This window comes from Anomaloglossus baeobatrachus, chromosome 9 (assembly GCF_048569485.1).
Source record: "Anomaloglossus baeobatrachus isolate aAnoBae1 chromosome 9, aAnoBae1.hap1, whole genome shotgun sequence".
Taxonomy (NCBI): Eukaryota; Metazoa; Chordata; class Amphibia; order Anura; family Aromobatidae; genus Anomaloglossus; species Anomaloglossus baeobatrachus.
The window spans coordinates 97,866,466-97,890,090 of NC_134361.1; the positions used below are offsets into that span (position 1 = coordinate 97,866,466).

At 47.8% G+C, this 23,625-nt stretch overlaps 1 pseudogene; it reads right to left on the bottom strand.

The window, feature by feature from the left end:
* Window positions 1-1,720: 1,720 nt before the first annotated feature.
* Window positions 1,721-2,328, bottom strand: LOC142250518 (cysteine dioxygenase type 1 pseudogene; annotated as a pseudogene).
* Between the last annotated feature and the right edge of the window lie 21,297 nt (window positions 2,329-23,625).

The following is a 23,625-nucleotide window of genomic DNA, read 5'->3' on the forward strand; positions in this document are numbered from 1 at the left end:
TTTCCATGCTCTATTTCTGGGTTCAGTGCACCGAGCATGGCATGACTGGGTGCAACATACATGAAATTATGCAGCCTGCCAATCACAGGAATTCCAGTAGCCAACATGGCTATGACATTACCGTGATAGGCAGTCAATCCCTGCATGCTTAGTGGCTGAAATAAAGCCATGAAACATGCATGGGGAGAACTCAAGAATAGCACCCGAGTACCAGGATACTCGATTAAGTATCGAGTGTTTCAAACACCATGACACTCGATCAAGTGTCGAGCAGTGCCGAGCACACTCACCCATCACTATTGGGCACTACTCTCTGAGGAAGTTCTGATAGAGTGAAAAGTGGGTCCAACATGATGTGGAATAACTGAGTATTTTTTGTTGTAATGTTACTTAAAGATTGGAATGTCAAGAAGGCATGAAATAGATGCTAAAGGGTCCATGTAACGTGTTTCAAGGCCAGATTAGCGTCTTCATCAGGCATCTGAAAAATGGAGTCCAGCAAATGCTGTGACTTTTATTATTCACACAGACTGTGTTATCAGTTTTCCACAAGGACATCACTCGAACGTAAAATTTGTTCATCTGAAAGAACCCTAAAGCTGGGTTTACACACTGCAACATCGCAAAGGACATCGCTGTAACGTCACCGGTTTGGTGACGCAATAGCGACCTCCCTAAGTCTCTGCTAAGTCTCTGGTGAGCGTTCAAACAGGCAAACCTGGCCAACAACTCAACAGTGATCCGGACCTGCAGAGCGACCTAGCTGGTTGTTGGGGACGTTGATAAGCAGCCTTTTGAAAGGGAAGTTGCTAACAAAGTCGCTGCAAAGTCTTCACACACTGAAACTTCATGCTGCACAGCGGGAAACAAAGGACCTAGGAATGGTCCTGAACGATTTGTAACGATTACAACTTCACAGCAGGGGCCGGGTCGCTGATAGGCTTCACACACTGCAACATCGCAAACAACATCGCTATTGCGTCACCAAAACGGTGACGTTACAGCGATGTCGTTTGAGATGTTGCAGTGTGTAAACCCAGCTTTAGTCCCAGAGAAGTAACTGAAGCAGTAGTCACACTTACACACTACCCTACCTTTACATAAGGTAATTTGTATGCTCTGAACTTGTGAACTTGTGATAAGTGGAGGACCTAATAGTCTGACTGCTAGGGATCATATATTTCTGACTTATCAGATAACAGTTATTAAAAGCATTTAATAGGAAAACACATTTAAGGACCTACATAAGCCATGTCGTTAAATGGTTAAAATTTAACATAGTGCTTAGATATTTTAATTTTTGAAGCATTACCTGAATAATAATTTGACAGCCATTGTTGCAGAAAGCTATAAATCCGAATGAAAATCCATACTTGGTTAAAGACAGGGAATATAAAGTTTTCTTTCTAGCTTGCAAAAGTAGTATTAAAAAGGTTGTCCGGTCTAAAATGACAGGTCTGCAGTCCCTCTATGTGTTACTATGTGACTGCAGACTTGTGAACCCTCACATCGGCTGCACAGAATTGGGAGTGGTGGTCATGTGGCCACAATTATGCGATATACATACTTCTGGCCAGAATCTGACTTGTCTGTCTCTAGGGGGTTCAGTGCAAGTGTATTGCATGAGGCCATAAACAGTCTAGTTAGATTCTGGATGGGAGTATGATCTTTAGGGCTCCAAAATATTTCACAAAAAATTCCAATAAATTCTTGAGAAAAGTTAGTTGTTTTCCTGGGATTGTGCGTTTGCCAGTGGAGTCCGTTCACCAAATTTGCTCCAGAAAGTCATTTTAACTGTATTTTTATGTTGTGTTTGTTGGTCAAAAGTTTGGCAATGGTCGAATGGAGGACTGTACAAGTGAAGACTCACTGCAATCTCTGTGTGACTTGAGTTTTCCTCTCTGTGAAGACCAATCGAGTCATTGATATATGTGCATTGATTCAGCTTGAGGACTCCATCTAACTTCTTTACCAATCAGTTATTTGACTTGTTCTGAGAACAGTCATACAGTGTCTCCTTGAGGTTGCCTTGCAATAATTTCAGAAAGCAATGTGAGTTGGTGTGATCGTGGATACTGCTGCCATGTCCTTCATCCAGCAGAGAATCATGAGATTATACTTCCCATTTTCTTTATTCACCAAATTTATGGTGTACCTATATGGGTCGAACTTTGCATATTTCATCCATTAGAGTGGGTTCCTTTCATAGGACTCCAAGATACTCTGGACTTCCTCTATATTGACTTCATCATCACTTGAAAAGATCTCATGCAGGATCTGAATCAGCTCCTCCAGGGTCAGTGGCTTCAGGACCCCTTTGTGATCCATACTAGATGTCAGAGCTTAGTAGACCCTTAAGCTGGTGTCACACATAATGACAATGACGTCACTGCAACGTCACCATATTCTGTGACGTTGCAGCGACCTCAACAGCGACGTCACTGTGTGTGACACATAACAATGATCAGACCCCTGCTGCGAAATCGTTGCTCGCTCCTGAATGCTCGAAGTCATTTTTTGATCGCTGCTATCCCGCTGCGCCATGCTGATAAGCTGATAATCCTTGTGTTTGACACCGCAGCAGCGACGCTACGCTACGTCTGAAACCACACAACGACCGTCGAAGTCGCTATGATCGCTGCTCCGTCGCTGCTTTTTCTAACATGTTTGACAGCTTACTAACGATCATCGATGGTCGCTGCTACGTCACAGAATATGGTGATGTTGCAGCGACGTCGTTGTCGTCGTCGTTATGTGTGACCCCAGCTTTACTCTGAGAAGCCAAGACCACCAGCAGCAGCTCCTTCACACAAACAACAGTGCGATAGATGTGAGGGTCCACAAGTCTGCAATCACTGTGACACATAGATGGACTGCAGACTTGTCCTTTTAGACCGGACAACTCCTTTAATTTATTGACTTACACTATTGACATAACTGAAATAATACAAGAACTGAATATTACCCTATTGCAGATAAGTTACGGTAATATATGACTTTTTGCGGTTCTCTTCAGTGGTCATACAAGAGAGTTGGAGCAATGCTTTACAGATCCCTGTTTTACCAAGGAGAAAGTTAATTCATTTTACTGTTGCTTCTGTATAAACGCTGCACATTGCCTTTACTTCCTAATAAAAATGAATGCTTCTTTTAGGGAACAACAGCTGATACTGCAGGAAAGAAAATATCTGTTTGAAGTTTTATGTCTTTAAATGATCTGATGTTAATAAAGTCACATTAATTATAATTGAGAAAAAATAACTTCCATATTTCCGCGGTATAAAACGTGCAGCTTGTTATAATTAAAAATTCATTGGAAGTAAAACAAAACAAAAAAATTAGGTACTGTTCCAGGACAATGTACTGCAGCTACAGTAACCTGCAAGCAAGCCTAATATATCATCTGGGAAGGCCTATTTTTCACATGAATTGGATAGTAAATCAAAAGAAAACTATTTGTCATGGGCATAACTGCTTTTGATGCACAAGTGGCTCCTTCCACAACTCTAGTCCTTGATCTTGGCTAAGAAATGTTACCTGACAATAAATAGGTCTTTTTAACTCCTTCGAACCAAAAATATTAAGAAAAGTCAGTGAAAAGCAATATTTTACAGAGATGAAGAAAAGAAGGCATTATTATAGATAAAAGCACAAAATCATATAATGTATTCTCCTAAAAATATAGATGATGACTTTAGAAACATTTGGTAAAAAGGTTTAGAAAAAGCACTTTAGTTTGATGCTTGACACTATGTTTAGTGTTTCATCACTAAATGACAAAGAAAGCCTTACTAGATAGACAGAAGACCTCGTTTATGACAAAAATAGTTCAAATGTGATTAGTAATTTAAGTTTTTTCCCTGTCTTTGATGCTTATGTTGTTTTTTTCTGTTACAGTTCATTCCGTTTTACTCATATACAGAAAAATAAACTTTTCATCTTTCTACCCAATAAAAAGTGAAATACAGACGCCACTCACATTTTTCTGAACTACATTCACCTTACCATGCCACTCCACTAATCATCGCCACTGGTTCTTGCCACATCTTCCAATTTCCTAAAGCTTGCAATGGAATCTTTGGGCCTCTCGCATTGTTTTGGATTTTTGGGGGTCATGGTGCCTGCGAGAGGTCATGCCACATTTCGTGACATTATGACACCATTGACCTACGCAAAAACCTCTTGAGTGCCATGACAGCCATAAGTTCAGTACAGTGTGATAAGACTGAAGATTCTAACGCGAGTGGCAGGGATCAGAAGACAGGTGTCGGTGACTAGAGGAGGAGCCAGAGAGGTGAGTGAATGGTGAGTATTACAATTTTCTTTTTAATATACAGTGGGGAAAATACATATTTGACACTGCTGATTTTGAGAGTTTTCCCACCTACAAAGAATGGAAAGGTCTGTAATTTTTATCATAGGTACACTTCAACTGTGACAGACAGAATCCATTAAAAAATAAATCCAGAAAATCACATTGTATGATTTTTAAATAATTAATTAGCATTTTGCATTTTATTGCATGAAATAAGTATTTTATACAATAGCTTAATATTTGGTACAGAAACCCTTTTTTGCAATTACAGAGATTGGACATTTCTTGTAGTTCTTGACCAAGTTTGCACACACTGTAGCATCAATTTTGGCCCAATCCTCCATACAGATCTTCTCCAGATCTTTCAGGTTTCAGGGCAGTCACTGGGCAATTTTGAGTTTCAACTCCCTGTAAAGATTATCAATTCAGTTCCGGTCTGGAGACTGGCTAGGCCTCTCCAGCACCTTGAAATGCCTCTTACGGAGCTACTCCTTAGTTACCCTGGCTGTGTTTATCGGGTCATTGTTATCCTGGAAGATCCAGCCCAAACCAATCTTCAATACTCTTACTGAGGTAAGGAGGTTGTTGGCCAAAATCTCGAGATACATGACCCGATCCATCCTTCCTTCAAAAAGATGCAAACGTCCAGTCACCTTTTCAGAAAAACACCCCCACAGTATGATGTTTCCACTCCCATGCTTTATGGTTGGGATGTTGTTCTTGGAGTTGTACTCATCCTTCTTCTTCCTCCAAACATGGCAAGTGGAGCTGATACCAAAAGATTCTATTTTAGTTTCATCTGACCACATCTGGATCATCCAGATGGTTATTGGAGAACTGTTAACAGACCTAAACATGTGCTGGCATGAGCAGGGAGACCTTGAGTGCCCTGCATGATTTTAATCCATGATGGGGTAGTATGTTACTAACAGCAATCTTTTAGACTGTGGTCCCAGCTCTCTTCAGATCATTTGCCAGATTCTCCTGTGTAGTTCTGGGCTGATTCTTGACCTTTCTCAGCATTGTCCTTACTCAATGAGGTGAGATCTTGCATGGAACCCCAGACTGAGTAAGATTGACTGTCATCTCACGTTTCTTCCATTTACTAACAATTATGCCAACAGTTGTTGCCTTCTCACCAAGCTGTTTGCCTATTGGCCAGTAGCCTATCCCAGCCTTGTGCAGGCCTACAATTTTGTCCCTGGTGTCATAAAACAGCTCTTTGGTCTTGGCCAGGTTGGAGAGGTTGAAGTGTGATTGATTGTGTGGATAGTTGACTTTTATAAAGGTAACGAGTGCAAGCAAGTGCAATTAATACATGTAATAAGTATAGAGGGGGGCTTCTTAAAGAACAATTAACAGGTCTGTGATAGTCAGAATTCTTGCTGAATGGTAGCTGATCAAATACTTATTTCATTCAATAAAATGCAAATTAATTATTTAGAAATCATACAATGTGATTTTGTGATTTTTTTGGGGGGGTAATTCTGTCTGATACAGCTGAAGTGTACCTACCATAAAAATTACAGACCTCTACATTCTTTGTAAGTGAGAAAACTTGCAAAATCAGCAGTGTATCAAATACTTATTTTCCTTATCTGTGAGAAGCATAGCTAAACAGGATATCTGAATGAGTCCTGACTGTTATTACAGTACATTACAGCCTTTTAGTAATGGTGGAATTGTGGTATGAGTTTAATTATGGTATGATGAATATGATGTAAACAGGACCTAGCTGTCCACAGTAAAATAAACTATTTTTAAAACTTATTTATTAAAAAGTGACCCACCTACCTGCAACATTTGGATTTTGAACCTTCCTGATAAGGGGCCCCAGTATCAGTGGTACCATAATTTGCCAACTTCATACAGTTTCAGACCTACAAGTTCTTCCAAGTTGTCATGAGGGCTGGTGGTTGTGACCTACAGTAAAGAGAACTGTCTAGAACATTTATCCAACAGTTATTGGTTAATATATACGGTAAGTATGCCCCCATAGCTGCTATTTAAACACTTGAAAGAACACTCAGAATAAGATTTATGCTAGCTACCAAGATCTCACAGTTTTGACTTTGTACACTTGGGAAAGTTAAGGGATTGAGAGTTGTATGCCTGGAAGTTCTCACCATAATTACAAGTGGGAAATTTAGGTAGTATTCTTCCAACCTCAACAACATTTTCTTGTTTTTACAAGATAAAAATAATAATACAAGTTACATTATGAAAATTATTAATTTTACTGGGCGCTACTGAAAACACCAGTTTAGCCTATAGAACTGCACATAAGTCCAGGGGAGGAAAGTGATCATCCTCCCTCCAGTATTTATCATTAACTTTTCCGGCTCCAGTGCCGGGTACACATCTCATCTGCTGCTCATCCATGTCTTTCTGTTTCTTTGTACATCTGGTTACCAATGTAACCTGGGGCACAGTTCTGAGATCATGTCATAGGCCTAGTAAGCCAACCTCCTGAGTATCCACATAGTTGGGATTTAAGCCTTACCTTAGGATAATTATACTGCCCTTTCACTTTACTGATCTTCCCTACTGTGTTTCCTGACATATCCAACTGTACTACATATTGGGCTCTAATACATAATTACAGAGAATTTCTTGATCAAGTCAACTCTTCTATATCGCAGGGCCCTTTCTACACTGCTACAGTAAGTCTCCTGACCAACTCAAATCTGCTACATTGTTGAAGAGAGCACTTCAACATGCAAATGACATCAAATTTGAGCATCTGCCCACTCCAGTCAGTTACAACAATGAACTGCAGTCAGGTGGAGACCCCGATGAAGACAAACATGCAGTTGAGCTTCCCTGAAACGGTTTCTGACAGTTTGTGCAAAAATTCTTTGGTTATGCAAACCAACTGTTGCAGCAGCTGTCCAGGTGGCTGGTCTCGGACGATCTTGGAGGTGAAGATGCTGAATGTTGAGGTCCTGATGTGGTTACACATGGTCTATGGTTGTGAGGCTGGTTGGATGTGTGGCGCCCCTGACCTGGTCAGGCATCACTGAGTACTGCACCCATGCTGGGGGCAGTACAATACAGTTAATCCAGAAGGCTGACCGAGGTGTGACTACACAGGCGCATAGTAATCAGGTCTCAAATATCTACCTTTGGGAGGACCCCTGAGAGATTCCAGGAGGGGGCGTGGCCTCCATGTCCACTCAAGGGGTGTGGTAGAGAGCCTGGTTGCTAGGTGGCATAGGCAAAAACAGGAGAGAAGGAGCAGTGAGCCAGTTTAGTGTGGAGCTCAGGTAGAGCAGACGTGAGGAGCAGACCCTGGAGCTGTTTCAGTCTAACAGCGTCAGCGCAGTGACTACCGACGGGGGAGATCGGTCACCTGGTAGTGCCACCCAAAATCCACCCGAGGCTAGAGAGAGCAAAGAGGTGGCAGAGTAAGGAGACTGTCAGGAAGGTACCAGGCCCGCAGGGGTAACAGGTCCCAGAGCAGAGATAGATTCACCTTTCCTCTGCCAAACCTGCCAGTGGGGGTTCTTTAGACCCACACCATACCACCACAGAGTCCACAGCCACGTAGCAAAGAGAGGGCCAATAGTTCACAGGAGGCAAGCAGCCGGAGTGACCTGGTCCAGGCTACAAGCAAACGGGCCGAAACGAGGGGAGAACAGGCAGCAGCAACTTTCCTGGGGTGACACCCGTAGGGACTTCAAGTCGGGGTCACCACAAAAACACAAAGGGCTAAGGAAGGAGAGTTGGTAGTCACCCTCATCAGCCAAACGGTAGGATACCTGGTTCCAGCCTTGTTCATCCCAGCTACGCCCAGGTTACTCACCCTGCCACCTAATGTGAATAAAACCCCTGAAAGACATTCTTCTTGTGTTTGAGTCATTCTGCGCCTTGTGGTTCCACACACCTACACAGGGCCCTGGGGCTTGCCTTACTCTCGGGAGGCCACTACAACTGACTGCACCCACCATCAGCCCCAGACACCCCTTAATCTGCAGTGGCGGTCACCCTGACCACAATACCGAGTGGCGTCACGAAAATCCTAAAGAGAAGGTTCCCTACCTGTGACCAGACTGTTCCTCCACGTGGAGTCCCTGAAGGTAATGCACCGACACAACACCTGTGGGGCTTCACAGATGTACAGTCAAATTCTCTGAAATGCATTTGGAGATGGCTTATAGTAGAGAAATGAACATTCAATTCACAGTCAACAGCTCTGGTGGACATTCCTGCAGTAAGCATACTAACTGCACGCTCCCTCATAACTTGTGACATCTGTGGCATTGTGCTGTTGCCATGAGTGTTTTCTGCTTGGGGGAAACCCCAGGTGAATCTGATGTCAGAAGGTCACAGTACCTTGCTGTTACACCTCATGGCTCTCCTGAGGCAAGGACTGAGGCAGTCTCCCATTCCTTGCCTGCCACGAGCGCTCCTGCTCAGCAGCGCCGAAGGTCTGCCAGACTGCACAGTGTGCAGGAGATACCTTCTCAGAGAGGCAGCAGAAGGGTGACACCTAGTGGTTCTCCTGTTACAAGGAGTGAAACGGTCTCCCATGCCTGGCCTGCCGCGAGTCCTCCTGCTCAGCGGCCCCGAAGGTCTGCGAGGTTGCGCAATGTGCAGAGGTTTGCTACTCAGGGAAGCAGTGAGACTCCCGTTATCTCTGCACATTGTGAGACCGAGGATCCCGCCTCTATTTCTCAGAGGCAGGAGGGTGAGCATGTGCAATGCGTGGTGGGTCCTGATTTGCCCACTGACGTCACACGGCTTGATGACAAGGCTGGTGACGTAGTGAATCCTGACTGGCCAGGCTGGGACGTCGTGGACCCTGATTGGGTCAAGTCCGTCATCTCTGCCTTGCGCCCGCCCTTGGGTGGAGCTACAACTCCTTAAAAGCTCCCCCTGCCATCATGGCGGCGCGCGACCGTCCTTCTATGTTTGGATGTCTGGCAGCGTGCTGCCACGCCACTGCTCAGGCATTACTGTCTTTTGTGGGCTTGGCCCTTGCTGCTCAGGCAGCACCTGGTTTGCAGGCCGTGTCCCTGCCTTGCTGCTCCGGCAGTATCCCCTTCAACAGGCCGTGTTCCTGTCCCAGGTGAGCTCCTCAAGTTATTGAAAGCACACGTGCGTGGGCACCTCTGTGCTACCCTTGTGCCATATTCTCATGACTTCCACTGGCACACGTGCGTGGGCACCTCTGTGCTTCCCCGTGCAACAGGTACACCGAGCCGTGAGATCTGTGCCATACAACCCTCATGGGTTAGGGCAGACCGGTGTACATAGATCGTCTGTGACATTCCAGACGATCGCTAGCAGCAACCCGCTCACTCTTCACCCACCATAGCAGCGGTCCCTTACACCGCACAGTGGACCTTGACCGGCGGAAACTGTCCATTTCCCATCTTGGCACACTTCCCTGGGTCCCCCTCGTAACATTACGGTCGCGCCAAAGGTCTGGCTATGGCTGAAGAGCAGCAGCAGTTGCTGCGTTATGTGCAGCAGTTGGAGTCACGAGTGGCAGCAGTGGAGCAGTCTTCCTCCGATAAAACTACTCTGACGACAGTCGCCACCCTGGCGGCTACCCAGGCTGTGCTATTGGGCGGAAGGTCTCCTTGCCTTGCGCCTCCAGAGCGCTTTAGCGGCGACAGCTCTGAGTGTCGTGGTTTTATAAACCAGGTTTCCACCTACTTAGAGCTGTTCGCGACTCTTTACGCTACCGAGAAGGCGAAGGTAGCCTTCGTCCAGTCCCTGCTCACAGGGAGAGCGCTGAAGTGGTCCACGCCGTTGTGGGAGCGCGGAGATCGGGTGGTGAATAACTTAACAGCTTATCTTGGGGCCATGAGAATGGTGTTCCTCGGGCCTCAAGTCACCCACGACTCCGCGCTGCGCCTCCTACGACTTCGGCAAGGGTCTGCTTCAGTCGGGGACTTTGCTGTACACTTTAGGACACTTGCCGCAGAGCTGGACTGGCCGGATAAGGTCCTTGTCCCTGTGTTCTGGGAGGGCCTGGCAGGGTTTGTCAAAGACGCACTGGCCACGCGTGAGGTGCCTGTCACTTTAGAGTCCTTGATTCAGGTTGCCTCTCGCATAGACATCCGCCAGGTGGAGCGGAGGCTCGTGTTCTCTTCAACACCCACGTCTTCTCGGCCTAAAAAGCGTCTGACTCCCGTCTTCCATCAGACAGGTCTCCCAGCCAGTCCTGTAGGCGACTCCGTAGAGTCAATGGAGGTGTCCAAGGCGGTCTCATCTGCCCCAGGTTCTCGGTCTTGTGTGATCTGCTTTTCCTGTGGGCAGAGGGGACAAATAGCTACCCGATGTCCCAAACAGTCGGGAAAAGACAGCGTCTAGTTTCTATCAGAGGGGGGACTCTAGATGCTACCTCTCCCTCTAGGTTGACTATCAGCACCCAGTTGCAGTTCGGCACTACTCTCTTCTCTGCCCTGGCTTGCTTGGACTCAGGCACTGAAGGCAATTTCATTTCAACCTCCCTGGCAACCCGATACTCAGTTCCCCTGGTTCTGTTGCCCAAGCCACTCAGGGTCCGAGTAGTCGACGGGTCCCACTCCCTACTACTCGATCCCATCACCCAGATCACCATCCCTCTCAGGATGGATGTACCACCGGGACACCATGAGCAGGTGTCCTTCCTGGTGCTTCCAGGGGGGACTGATGAGATCCTACTGGGTCTTCCCTGGTTGAGACAGCATGCTCCTATACTCAACTGGGCAACAGGGGAGATCTCATCCTGGGCAGGATCCTGTAGAGAGCACCTCGTGACTACCAAACCACACGCTACCATTAGGTTGGTTTGGTCCTCAGGGAATACAGGGGGGCCGGGTTTACCGACACCTTATGAGGCCTACAAGGATGTCTTTTCCAAAAGGGCCGCAGATACCCTTCCTCCCCACCGGCCATATGATTGCCGAATAGACCTGAAGCCAGGCTCCGAGCCCCCTAGGGGCAGAGTGTATCCACTCTCTGCTCCAGAGACGGAGGCTATGTCCAAATATATTCAGGACAGCCTGGCGAAGGGGTTCATTCGCAAGTCTATTTCACCGGCCGGTGCAGGGTTCTTTTTCGTGCAGAAGAAGGAAGGGGATCTGCGCTCCTGTATCGATTACAGGGGATTAAATGCAATCACGATCAAGAACAAATACCCTTTGCCCCTCATTACGGAGCTATTTGATCGATTCCGCGGGGCAAAGGTCTTCACAAAGCTGGATCTACGCAGGGTGTATAATCTAGTGCGAGTCCGAGAGGGCGATGAGTGTAAGACCGCCTTTAACACCAGGGACGGTCACTACGAGTATCTAGTAATGCCCTTCGGACTCTGCAATGCCCCCGCTGTATTTCAAGACTTTGTGAATGACATTTTCCGGGATTTGTATCTTTCCGTGGTTGCATACCTGGATGACATTCTTATCTTCTCCCCCGATCTTGCCACCCATCGGAGGGATGTCATGCGAGTACTTAAGAGTAGAGTTGAGCGCGGTTCGTGGTTCTCCAGTTCGCGGCTCGAGTGATTTTGGGGGCTGTTCTAGATCGAACTAGAACTCGAGCTTTTTTGCAAAAGCTCGATAGTTCTAGATACGTTCAAGAACGGTTCTAGCAGCAAACAAACCAGCTAATTCCTAGATGGATTTCCGCTGTAATAGTGTAAGTCACTCTGTGACTCACACTATTATGACATTTCAGTGTATAGTGTGCGGGAACAGCGCATTCAGATCACTGCTGTATGTATAATGGCACTGAGTGAACCTAGTGGCATCCTAAACGTGGCTATTGGACTTCTGTATAGTCCCAGTAGTGCACAGATATTTGCAGCACGTCTGCCTGCATTGCACACTCCAACTCATTATAACTAAGCCATTATACTAGCAAACACTGAGTGAATCTAGTGGCATCCTAAACGTGGCTATTGGACTTCTGTATAGTCCCAGTAGTGCACAGATATTTGCAGCACGTCTGGCTGCATTGCACAGTCCAACTCATTATAACTAAGCCATTATACTAGCAAACACTGAGTGAACCTAGTGGCATCCTAAACGTGGCTATTGGACTTCTGTATAGTCCCACTAGTGCAAAGATATTTGCAGCACGTCTGCCTGCATTGCACACTCCAACTCATTGTTACTAAGCCATTATACTAGCAATTTAAGCTGCCAGTTTAAGGGCCGTAGTTGCATTGTCAGGGATATTTATTCTTTATTATTCTGCTGTTAATAAAGCTAGACCACCGCTGCAATCTACACCACCTCTCAATTTTTACTACCACATTTTCAGTGCACAATCTTGTCGCAATCAACATGAGTGCCAAAATGACAGATGCTGGTGGAAAGGGGAAGAGGCGTGGTGGAAAAGGAAAAAAAGGGTTTGTCCGTGGGGAAGGTGGCAAAGCTCCATTAACATCTGCTGAAGATAGACCATCTACCAGCAAAAGTAAGATGTCTACTACTTACCGTGGACAATCTGATGTGCTCCCTTTTTTACGGACACGAACAACAGGAACAAAGGTAGATGATGGCCAAAAAAGGAAAATGCTTGAATGGATGTCAAGTGGTCCAACAAGTGCCCTCTCAGCCACTTCAAGTACCGCATCCAAAAAACACCAGTCCTCTGAGTTGTCATCCCAATCAAACTTGCTTTCTCCCAGCTCTGAAGTCTCCATCAGCCCTGCACAGTATGGTGGAACTGAGATGGCTGAGTCTGCAGAGCTGTTCAGTCACACTATAGCCTGGGAATCAGAGGTCTGCTCCCAAGCTACAGTGAGTACAGACCAGGAAATGGTCTGCAGTGATACCCAGAACCTTTGTGACTCTGATTCAGGCCGTGAGGACCAAGTTTCTGAGCATAATGTTGACCCTTTGTCACAAACTGTAACACCTGTGGTTATAGACAATGAGGAACATACTGATGACGATGAGACGCAGATACCAGATTGGGATGACAACTTAAATATTTGGTCAGGGCAAGAAGAGGCTCGGTCTGAGGGGGAGGGGAGAGCAAACACAACAATTGATGATGAAGTTCTAGATCCCACCTACTGTCAACCCCCAGTCAGGCACTCGAGGAGGTCAACAGAGGCGGTGGAGGAGGATGCAACCGACTATGAAGTTACCTTGTGCCTTCCTGGACAGAGTCGGAGCACTGGTAGCACGTCTACAACTGCATCATCAGCCCCCACTCTGCCTCTGAGCACTAGTCGGGGGGGCTCAGCAGGTCGCATGGCCTCTAAGCCTTGCCTAGCCTGGTCCTTTTTTGACATAGAAAAAGATCGCCCAAATTATGTGATGTGTAAAATTTGTCATGATTCTGTTAGTAGAGGTCAAAACCTCAGCAGTTTGACAACTTCTTCCATGAATCGTCACATGAATAAATATCATAGGTCCCGGTGGGAAGCTCACCGTGCTGCAATGCGGCCTAGCGGAGCGAACCATCCACGGCCTGCCCCTTCCAGTGCATCCGCGCGCTCTTCATCTTCTAGGACTGTGGGGACAGCTGTCACACCTGGTTTTCCACGCACAACTTCCACCACTGTAACCGCAACAGGCAGTTTGCTTGGTAGGTCGTCAGTTGGTTTGGAAGGGGAAACAAGTGAGTGTGTACAGCTCTCTCAGACATCGATAGCACCAACGTTGGATGAAGGCAACATCATGTCTCCGCCTGCACTTTCCTCACAAACCTGCATTTTTCCAGGGACACCGTACTCAACACCGTCTACACACAGCAGCCAGATCTCTGTCCCTCAGATGTGGTCAAATAAAAGGCCATTTCCTGCGACCCATGACAAAGCTAAGAGGTTGACTCTATCCCTCTGTAAGCTCTTGGCTACCGAAATGCTGCCTTTCCGCCTAGTGGACACACAGGATTTTAGAGACCTTATGTCTGTCGCTGTGCCCCAGTACCAGATGCCTAGTCGCCACTACTTCTCTAAGAAAGGTGTGCCCGCGCTACACCAGCATGTCGCACCCAACATCACCGCTTCCTTGAGAAACTCTGTGTGTGAACGGGTGCATTTCACCACCGATACTTGGACCAGTAAGCACGGACAGGGACGTTACATGTCGCTGACTGAGCACTGGGTAACTATGGTGATAGATGGTGAAGGGTCTGCTGCACAAGTCTTGCCGTCCCCACGACTTGTGTGTCAATCCTCTGTCTGTCCAAGTTCCGCCACTGCTTCTGCCTCCTCCACCTCATCTGGGTCCTCCACCTCCGCCCCAAGCCTGCCTGGTCAGGCCACCAGCGTTCTCACTGCGCTGAAGGAATCACGTACCCCTCATTACTATGCTGGCAGCAGAGCGAAACGGCATCAGGTGGTCTTTAGCTTGACATGTCTTGGTAATAGGAGTCACACAGCTGAGGAGTTGTGGTTAGCTCTGCGGTCCGAGTTTAATAAATGGTTGTCTCCACTCAACCTGCAGCCTGGTAAGGCCGTGTGCGACAATGCTGCAAACCTGGGTGCGGCCCTTCGCCTGGGCAAGGTGACACATGTGCCTTGTATGGCTCACGTGTTGAACCTTGTTGTCCAGCAATTTTTAACACACTATCCCGGCCTAGATGGCCTTCTGACCAGGGCACGAAAACTGTCTGCTCACTTCCGCCACTCAACCGCCGCAGCTGAGCGACTTGCATCGCTCCAGAAGTCTTTCGGCCTGCCGGTTCATCGCCTGAAATGCGATGTGGCGAAACGCTGGAATTCGACTCTCCACATGTTACAGCGACTGTGGCAGCACCGCCGAGCCCTGGTGCAATACGTCATGACGTATAGCCTGGGCCAACGAGATGCAGAGGTGGGGCAGATCACCCTGATGGAGTGGTCTCAGATTAAGGACCTATGCACCCTTCTGCACAGTTTCGACATGGCGACGAATATGTTTAGCGCTGTGCTAAATGTTTGTGGATTTGGAATGTGCTTGATGCAAATTTAGCTGTGAAGTGTACAACTAGGGCACAAGTGCTGCCACTGAATGGGTGGGTGTGTGTGGGGCACAATTTTTGGAAAAAAGGGAGACTCCGCTTGGAGTAACCCTTGCTTACATTGTTTTTAAAAGAAACCAAGATGAACAGAGCTGGGATCAGGAAAGACTTTGCTACCTACCCCGGTGTCATCCTGGGGACGGTTAAGTATGGCGTATTTTTGAATGTGCTTGATGCAAATCTAGCTGTGAAGTGTACAACTGGGGCACAACTGCTGCCACTGAAGGGATGGGTGTGTGTGGGGCCCAATTTTTGGAAAAAAGGGAGACTCTGCTTGGAGTCACCTTGCGGTGTTTTACATGATTTTAGAAAGGCGTGCCATGCCTATATCTGTGTCTCCTCCTCTTTTTCTTTGTCCAGCTCTTTTGTTTTTGCATAAGTATATGTCCTTGTCACTTTCCCATGTGTTGTGAATTGTTTGTCACCTTTTGGACACCTTTGAGGGTGTTTTCTAGGTGTTTTTATGTGTTTGTGATTGCCTGCCATTGTTTCCTATGCAATTCGAGTTCGGTTCGTCGAACGTTCGACGAATCGAACTCGAACGGGAGCTCCGTTCGGCGAACCGACCTCAAGCCGAACCGCGACCGGTTCGCTTATCTCTACTTAAGAGGCTCCGCACCCATTCGTTATATGCTAAGCTGGAAAAGTGAGTTTTTGAACGTGAATCCTTGCCGTTCCTGGGGTATATCGTGTCCAGTCAGGGGTTAGCAATGGATCCGGGGAAGTTGGAGACAGTGATGAACTGGCCTGAGCCCCGCTCGCTGAAGGCGATCCAGCGATTCTTGGGGTTTATCAATTATTATCGCCAATTCATTCCCAACTTCTCGACGGTGGCAGCACCCATCATTTCCCTTACCCGCAAGGGCGCTAATCCCAAAGCATGGACACGGGAAACGGTAGAGGCATTTCACACTCTCAAAACTTACTTCTCCAGAGCTCCCATCCTTCATCGTCCAGACATCTCCAAACCCTTCCTACTGGAGGTAGACACTTCTTCGGTCGGTGCAGGTGCAGTCCTGTACCAGAAAAAGGAACGAGGAAGGAAGCATCCGTGTTTCTTTTTCTCCAAGACCTTTTCTCCGGCCGAGAGGAACTACTCCATAGGGGATAGGGAGTTACTGGCGATGAAAGTAGCATTCCAGGAATGGCGGCATCTCCTGGAGGGTGCGAAGCATCCATTTGAGGTGTTTTCTGACCATAAAAACCTCACATACCTCCAGACAGCACAACGCCTGAACCCAAGGCAGGCCCGTTGGTCTTTATTCTTCTCCCGGTTCCGCTTTATTATCCACCACCTGGCCGGTGAGAAGAACGTACGGGCCGATGCCTTGTCACGTTGTATGGTTGTGTTGGAGGAGGACGAGGAGGAGCCTCATCTTATACTACCCCCGGACAGCTTGAGGATGGTCACTCCCACTTCTTTGGACCAGGTGCCACCTGGCAAGACCCTCGTTCCCCCTGAACTACGGAACGAAGTGCTATCGTGGGCCCATGCCTCCAAGGTCGGTGGTCACTTCGGGGTCAAAAGGACCAGAGACCTTGTGACCAGGCATTATTGGTGACCAGGACATACAGGAGTATGTGAGAGCCTGTATGTCATGTGCTCGTAATAAGCCATCCCGGCAGAGACCGGCAGGTCTTCTTCACCCACTGCCAGTGCCGGATCGTCCCTGGGAAGTGGTGGGGATGGACTTCCTGGGAGATCTGCCCAAGTCAGCAGGGCACAGGGTCGTATGGGCCATCACGGATCACTTCTCTAAAATGGTCCACTTGGTGCCTCTCCCACGACTCCCGACGTCACGTGCTCTCGCCACCTTGTTCATTCGGCATGTATTTAGGTTGCATGGCATGCCTGACAAGATGGTGAGCGACCGGGGTCCCCAGTTCGCGTCTCGCTTCTGGAGAGAGCTCTGTAAGCTCCTGCAGATAGAGCTGAACATCTCCTCCGCATACCATCCCGAGACCAATGGACTGGTGGAGAGGACCAATCAGACCTTGGTAACTTACCTCCGCCATTTTATCTCCGCGCACCACGACAACTGGGCTAACCTCCTTCCTTGGGCCGAATTTGCCATTAATAATTCGGTCCATGAATCCTCTGGCCAGACTCCGTTCCTGCTCAATAACGGAAAACATCCCAGAATCCCGGTTCCGATGCCCATTACGTCACCCGATCCTAGAGTGGAGGATTGGGCGACCAAGGCCCGGGAGATCTGGGATAACACCCAAGAGGCTCTTAAGAGGGCTAAAGACTGGATGGTGACAACGGCTGATGTTCGCCGCCGCCCTGCACCATCCTTCGCCCCTGGTGACCTAGTGTGGCTGTCCTCTAAGAATGTTAACTTACGGGTACAGGCAGCCAAGTTCGCCCCTAGGTACCTGGGTCCGTTTAAAGTACTACAGCAGGTAAACCCGGTGGCATACCGACTCCAGCTCCCTCCACGCTGGGCTATAGCCAACACCTTTCACGTGTCCCTCCTGAAACCCGTACGACTTAATAAGTTCTCGGGGTCCCTGCCGGCTCAAACCGACTCCCCGTCCGACGACCCTGAGGTGGTGAAGCTTGTGGAGACAAAAGTCATACGGGGCCGGAGGTACTACCTCGTGGAGTGGGCCGGCCGTGGTCCGGAGCATAGATCCTGGGAACTGGAGGATCATATCTGCACCCCGGGTTTAATAGCGGTCTTCGAGCATGGACAGGAGAGGGGGCCTAGACGGGGGGGGGGGGTAACATTACACCTCGTGGCTCTCCTGAGGCAAGGACTGAGGCAGTCTCCCATTCCTTGCCTGCCATGAGTGCTCCTGCTCAGCAGCACCGAAGGTCTGCCAGACTGCGCAGTGTGCAGGAGATACCTTCTCAGAGAGGCAGCAGAAGGGTGACACCTAGTGGTTCTCCTGTTACAAGGAGTGAAGCGGTCTCCCATTCCTGGCCTGCCGCGGGTCCTCTTGCTCAGCAGCCCCGAAGGTCTGCGAGATTGCGCAATGTGCAGAGGTTTGCTACTCAGGGAAGCAGTGAGACTCCCGTTATCTCTGCACATTGTGAGACCGAGGATCCCGCCTCTATTTCCCAGAGGCAGGAGGGTGAGCATGTGCAATGCGTGGTGGGTCCTGATTCGCCCACTGACGTCACACGACTTGATGAAAAGGCTGGTGACGTGGTGAATCCTGACTGGCCAGGCTGGGATGTCGTGGACCCTAATTGGGTCAAGTCCGTCATCTCCGCCTCGCGCCCGCCCTTGGGTGGAGCTACACCTCCTTAAAAGCTCCCCCTGCCATCATGGCGGCGCGCGACCGTCCTTCTATGTTTGGATGTCTGGCAGCGTGCTGCCACGCCACTGCTCAGGCATTACTGTCTTTTGTGGGCTTGGCCCTTGCTGCTTAGGCAGCACCTGGTTTGCAGGCCGTGTCCTTGCCTTGCTGCTCCGGCAGTATCCCCTTCAACAGGCCGTGTTCCTGTCCCAGGTGAGCTCCTCAAGTCTCCACCGGACTCACCTGGTTATTGAAAGCACACGTGCGTGGGCACCTCTGTGCTACCCTCGTGCCATATTCTCGTGACTTCCACTGGCACACGTGCGTGGGCACCTCTGTGCTTCCCCGTGCAACAGGTACACCGAGCCGTGAGATCCGTGCCATACAACCCTCACGGGTTAGGGCAGACTGGTATACATAGATCGTCTGTGACATTCCAGACGATCGCTAGCAGCAACCCGCTCACTCTTCACCCACCATAGCAGCGGTCCCTTACACCGCACAGTGGACCTTGACCGGCGGAAGCTGTCCATTTCCCATCTTGGCACACTTCCCTGGGTCCCCCTCGTAACACCTTGCCACTAGCAGGTTCACTACTGTTACTTGATAACATCTCCTTGCTAGTGGTGCCATAAGGGTTAAGCACCCTTGCCTGTCTGGCTGCTGGCTGTAGCTTCCAATGTAAGGTGCGGCTCTTTGGTATCACTCCCTTTCACTATTCAAGTCATGTGATTTAATCACATAATGCCTGTCATAGAAACTGAATCCCTCATTTCTATTTGTAGAACTTTGGAAGGAGCTTGCTCTGGAAGAAGTCTGTCATGTTGTGTGCAGCTGTGGTGTTTTGCTGTACTGAAGTAACCTGAACTGTTTTTCCTTTTCACGTCATTTCTCCCCTATCTGTTTTCCTACCCATGTGTTTCTGTATTGTAGAGATGAGTGATCTCATCAGCCTGCTCACTAGCCAGGGTGAGTATAGGGCTGGCTGAGGGCCTAAGGTATACGCCTCAGCAACAGGGTGAAAGAACCTGTATAGGAATGCTATAGAGCTCAGGAATCAGCTTGAGGAGGTGAGTTCAGGAGTTGTCTCCTCACCCCTTTCCCTCCATTGTATCATGACCCCTGTTACCAGGTGCCAGGTAAATCCTGCTAGTCTTGTGCATCACAGCTGTGTGATAAAACTGCACATTTTAGAGTGGCCTTTGTTGTGGCTAGCCTAAGGCACTCCTGTACAATAATCATGCTATCTAAACACCATCTTGAAATACCACACCTGTAAGGTGGATAGATTATCTCGGCAAAAAAGAAATGCTCACTAACACAGTATTAGACAAATTTGTGAACTATATTTGAGAGAAAAAGGTATTTTGGGAACATAGAAAAAGTATTAGATCTCTGAGTTCAGAGTTCAGCTAATGAAATGTTGGAGAAAATACAAAAGCCAGATCACATTTGAGTGCAGTACGTGGACTCACAAAATGGGGAAACTGGAGAAATTGTGTTCTCTTTCTTGTTCTGACAGTGTGTTCTGATTCCGTCAGCCGAGAGAATTAGATCACACTATGCTAACACTATGATCAAACTCTTATCAGAGTGTAATTTGCATAATTGGCATGATTCTCTTGGATGAGGGAATCTACATCCTAAACGTTACCAATCAGAGAACAGCTTTTAGTTCTTCAGAGCAGTGTAAGAAATGAATGAGGCCCATCATATCCTTCCCTCAGTCAAGTGGAACTTTTTTTGGAGGGACGTACACTGCGTGCAGAATTATTAGGCAAATGAGTATTTTGATCACATGATACTTTTTATACATGTTATCCTACTCCAAGCTGCATAGGCTTGAGAGCCAACTACCAATTAAGTAAATCAGGTGATGTGCATCTCTGTAATGAGGAGGGGTGTGGTGTAATGACATCAACACCCTATATAAGGTGTGCTTAATTATTAGGCAACTTCCTTTCCTTTGGCAAAATGGGTCAGAAGAGAGATTTGACGGGCTCTGAAAAGTCCAAAATTGTGAGATGTCTTGCAGAGGGATGCAGCAGTCTTGAAATTGCCAAACTTTTGAAGCGTGATCACCGAACAATCAAGCGTTTCATGGCAAATAGCCAACAGGGTTGCAAGAAGCGTGTTGGGCAAACAAGGCCCAAAATAACTGCCCATGAATTGAGGAAAATCAAGCGTAACGCTGCCAGGATGTCATTTGCCACCAGTTTTCCCATATTTCAAAGCTGCAACGTTACTAGAGTATCAAAAAACACAAGGTGTGCCCTACTCAGGGACATGACAGAGGTAAGGAAGGCTGAAAAACAACCACATTTGAACAAGAAACGTAAAATAAAATGTCAAGACCGGGCCAAGAAATATCTTAAGACTGATTTTTCAAAGGTTTTATGGACTGATGAAATGAGAGTGACTCTTGATTGGCCAGATGATGGGCCAGAGGCTGGATCAGTAAAGGGCAGAGAGCTCCATTCCGACTCAGATGCCAGCAAGGTGGAGGTGGGGTACTGGTATGGGCTGGTATCATCAAAGATGAACTTGTGGGACCTTTTCAAGTTGAGGATGGAGTGAAGCTCAGCAGCTTGTCGTAGGTGATTTCGGAACCGAAAGCAGCAAACCCCCAAAACCGCTGTGGTGTGTGTCTGGGACCCACCTCTATGCGGCCCAGGTGTTTTTTTCAGTTTGCCGCCATCGCACGGGAAGCCACGCCCCTAAACGTTCAATCTGGGGTGTCTTCGCCAAACTTTTTTCCCCTAAAGGAAGCGAAACGGGGTCTTCCGGCTCCAGCAGATGGTACCCCTGGGTCTTGGCGAAAAACTGGCCAAGTTGCGAATCGGTCACACCTTCGGTTCCCTAGGGGTGTGGCTTTGCGAATTTTGGCCTTATATGCGAATCCCTAATATCTGCTAAACCGTGACTCCAATTTGCTCATGTAAGGCTTCATTACGACCGGTTTGCTGAGCCGGATGATTCGACACTCAGCTCGCGAATTCGCCACAAACGGGGACCCCGCAAATGCCCCCAAAAGTTTTGGCCATCTTGAATTCTTCAACTTTTGCCCCCAAAATTTCAGGGACTAGACCTTCGAAACCCCTGTGGTGCTTCTCTGGGACCCACCCCTATGCGGTGCAGGTGATTTTTTAAATTTTCCGTCATCGCACGGGAAGCCACGCCCCTAAACATTCAATCTGGTGTGTACTCAACAAACTTTTTTTCCCTAAACGAAGCAAAATGGGGCCTTATGGTTCCAGCAGATGGTACCCCTGGGTCTTGTTGAATAATGGGCCAAGTTGCAAATCGGTCGTGCCTTCAGTTTCCTGTGGGCGTGGCTTTGAAAATTTTGACTTCATATGCAAATCCTCAATATCTGCCAAACCGTGACTCTGAGTTACTCATGAAAGGCCTTGTTACGATCAGTTCACTGAGACAGACAATTCAAGACCCTGTGTGTGAATTTGCCACAAACGGGGACCCCACAAACGCCCCCAAAAGATTTCGGCCATTTTGAGTTTTTCAAGTTTTGCCCCCAAAATTTCCGGAACCAGACCTATTACACCTACGTGCTTCTTAAGTTTTGTGTCAAACCCTATCCTGAGTCTCTGTGCCAAAAATCGAGAGCCTAGGCTGCAAAGTTACCCCGGGGGAGCCTCTCCAGATTCCCTTGATTAGCCAATCGCTGCTGTTTTTTTCCCTTTTAAAATACACATCTCGAAAAGTTAGAATCAGAAGTAGACCATATTTGGAATAATTGCACAGTAAGACACCATGCACTGTCCCTTCAAATATGGGGTGCGTGCCCTGTACGCTTTTGGCACAGTGGGGTGTCAAAATCCCCCTCTTTTGCAATTATAGCAGAAGTTATGAATATTTAAGGCTCTGTGGTCTGATATTCGTAGCTTCTAGTGGTATAATCTTGGTGGCAGTCCGTTCGACTTAAACAGAGGATCAATTTGAGCCCCTACCTGTCAACATGAGACAAAGGGCGGAACCGAAGAACGCTTTTCACTAAGTGGTGGAGGTTTAAAACGCGACGACAATGTTTATTTTCAATTTTATAGGCCCAAATTTCTACGGAACCAAACAATGTGAACTCATGAGCTTTTGAAGGTGTGTACTTGACTCAAAACTGAGTCAGAATACCAAAACTGGTGACCCTGCACCCAAGGAAACCCCGCAAAAACCTCTCCAGCGACCCTAGTTTACCCATTGTGCTACAGCTTAAGGTTATTTAAAAATTCATATCTTGAAAAATAAGCATCAGAAGGCCACACAATTTGGCATCCTGCATAACATAATTCATATGACAATCCCTGAAAATATGGAGTGGCTATGCTGAATGCTATGGATTCAGTGACCCCCCCCCAAACTCAGGCAACCACAGTGACATTTTATAGAAAAATGATTGGATTTTCCTATATCACTTTTACCAGAATTTCTCCAGAACCAAGGGTCCAAACAAAAATCCAACAGAAAGGTTGTTTGGGGAAGACCCTCAGCTTTCAGACGAGACCTAAACTGAGTTCCAATGATGCTTATTCAGAAATCTGTGACCCCACAAAAGAAGCGACCAGTGAGACAATTCATTCAAAATGAATTGGTTTTCCTATACCGCTTTAACCCGAGTTTTTAAAAAAACAACAGTCCAGTTAAAAATCTGACAAATATGTTTTGGGGGACATCCTCAGCTTTCATATGAGACCTAAACTGAGTTTCTAGGAGTTTTATTCAGAACTCTGTGACCTCCCAAATGAGGCGACCACTGAGACATTTCATCGTCCCCTGGAGGCTTCCAGTCCCACAACTTGTCCCCTAGATCCTGCCAGGGCCATACACTGGCCCCTGGAGGCTGCCATTGCCACACACTGGCCCTCGGAGGCCACCAGACCCACACACAGGCCCCTGGAGGCTTCCAGGGACACACAATGGCCCTTGGAGTCTGCCTGGCCCATGAACTTGCCCCTGGAGGAAGGCGAGCAAATGAACTGGCCCCTGGAAGCTGCCAGGCCCATGAACTGATCTCTGGAGGCTTCCAGGCCCACACACCGTCCCCTGGAGGATGCCAGGTCCACATTCTGGCCCCTGGAATTTGACAGGCCCTT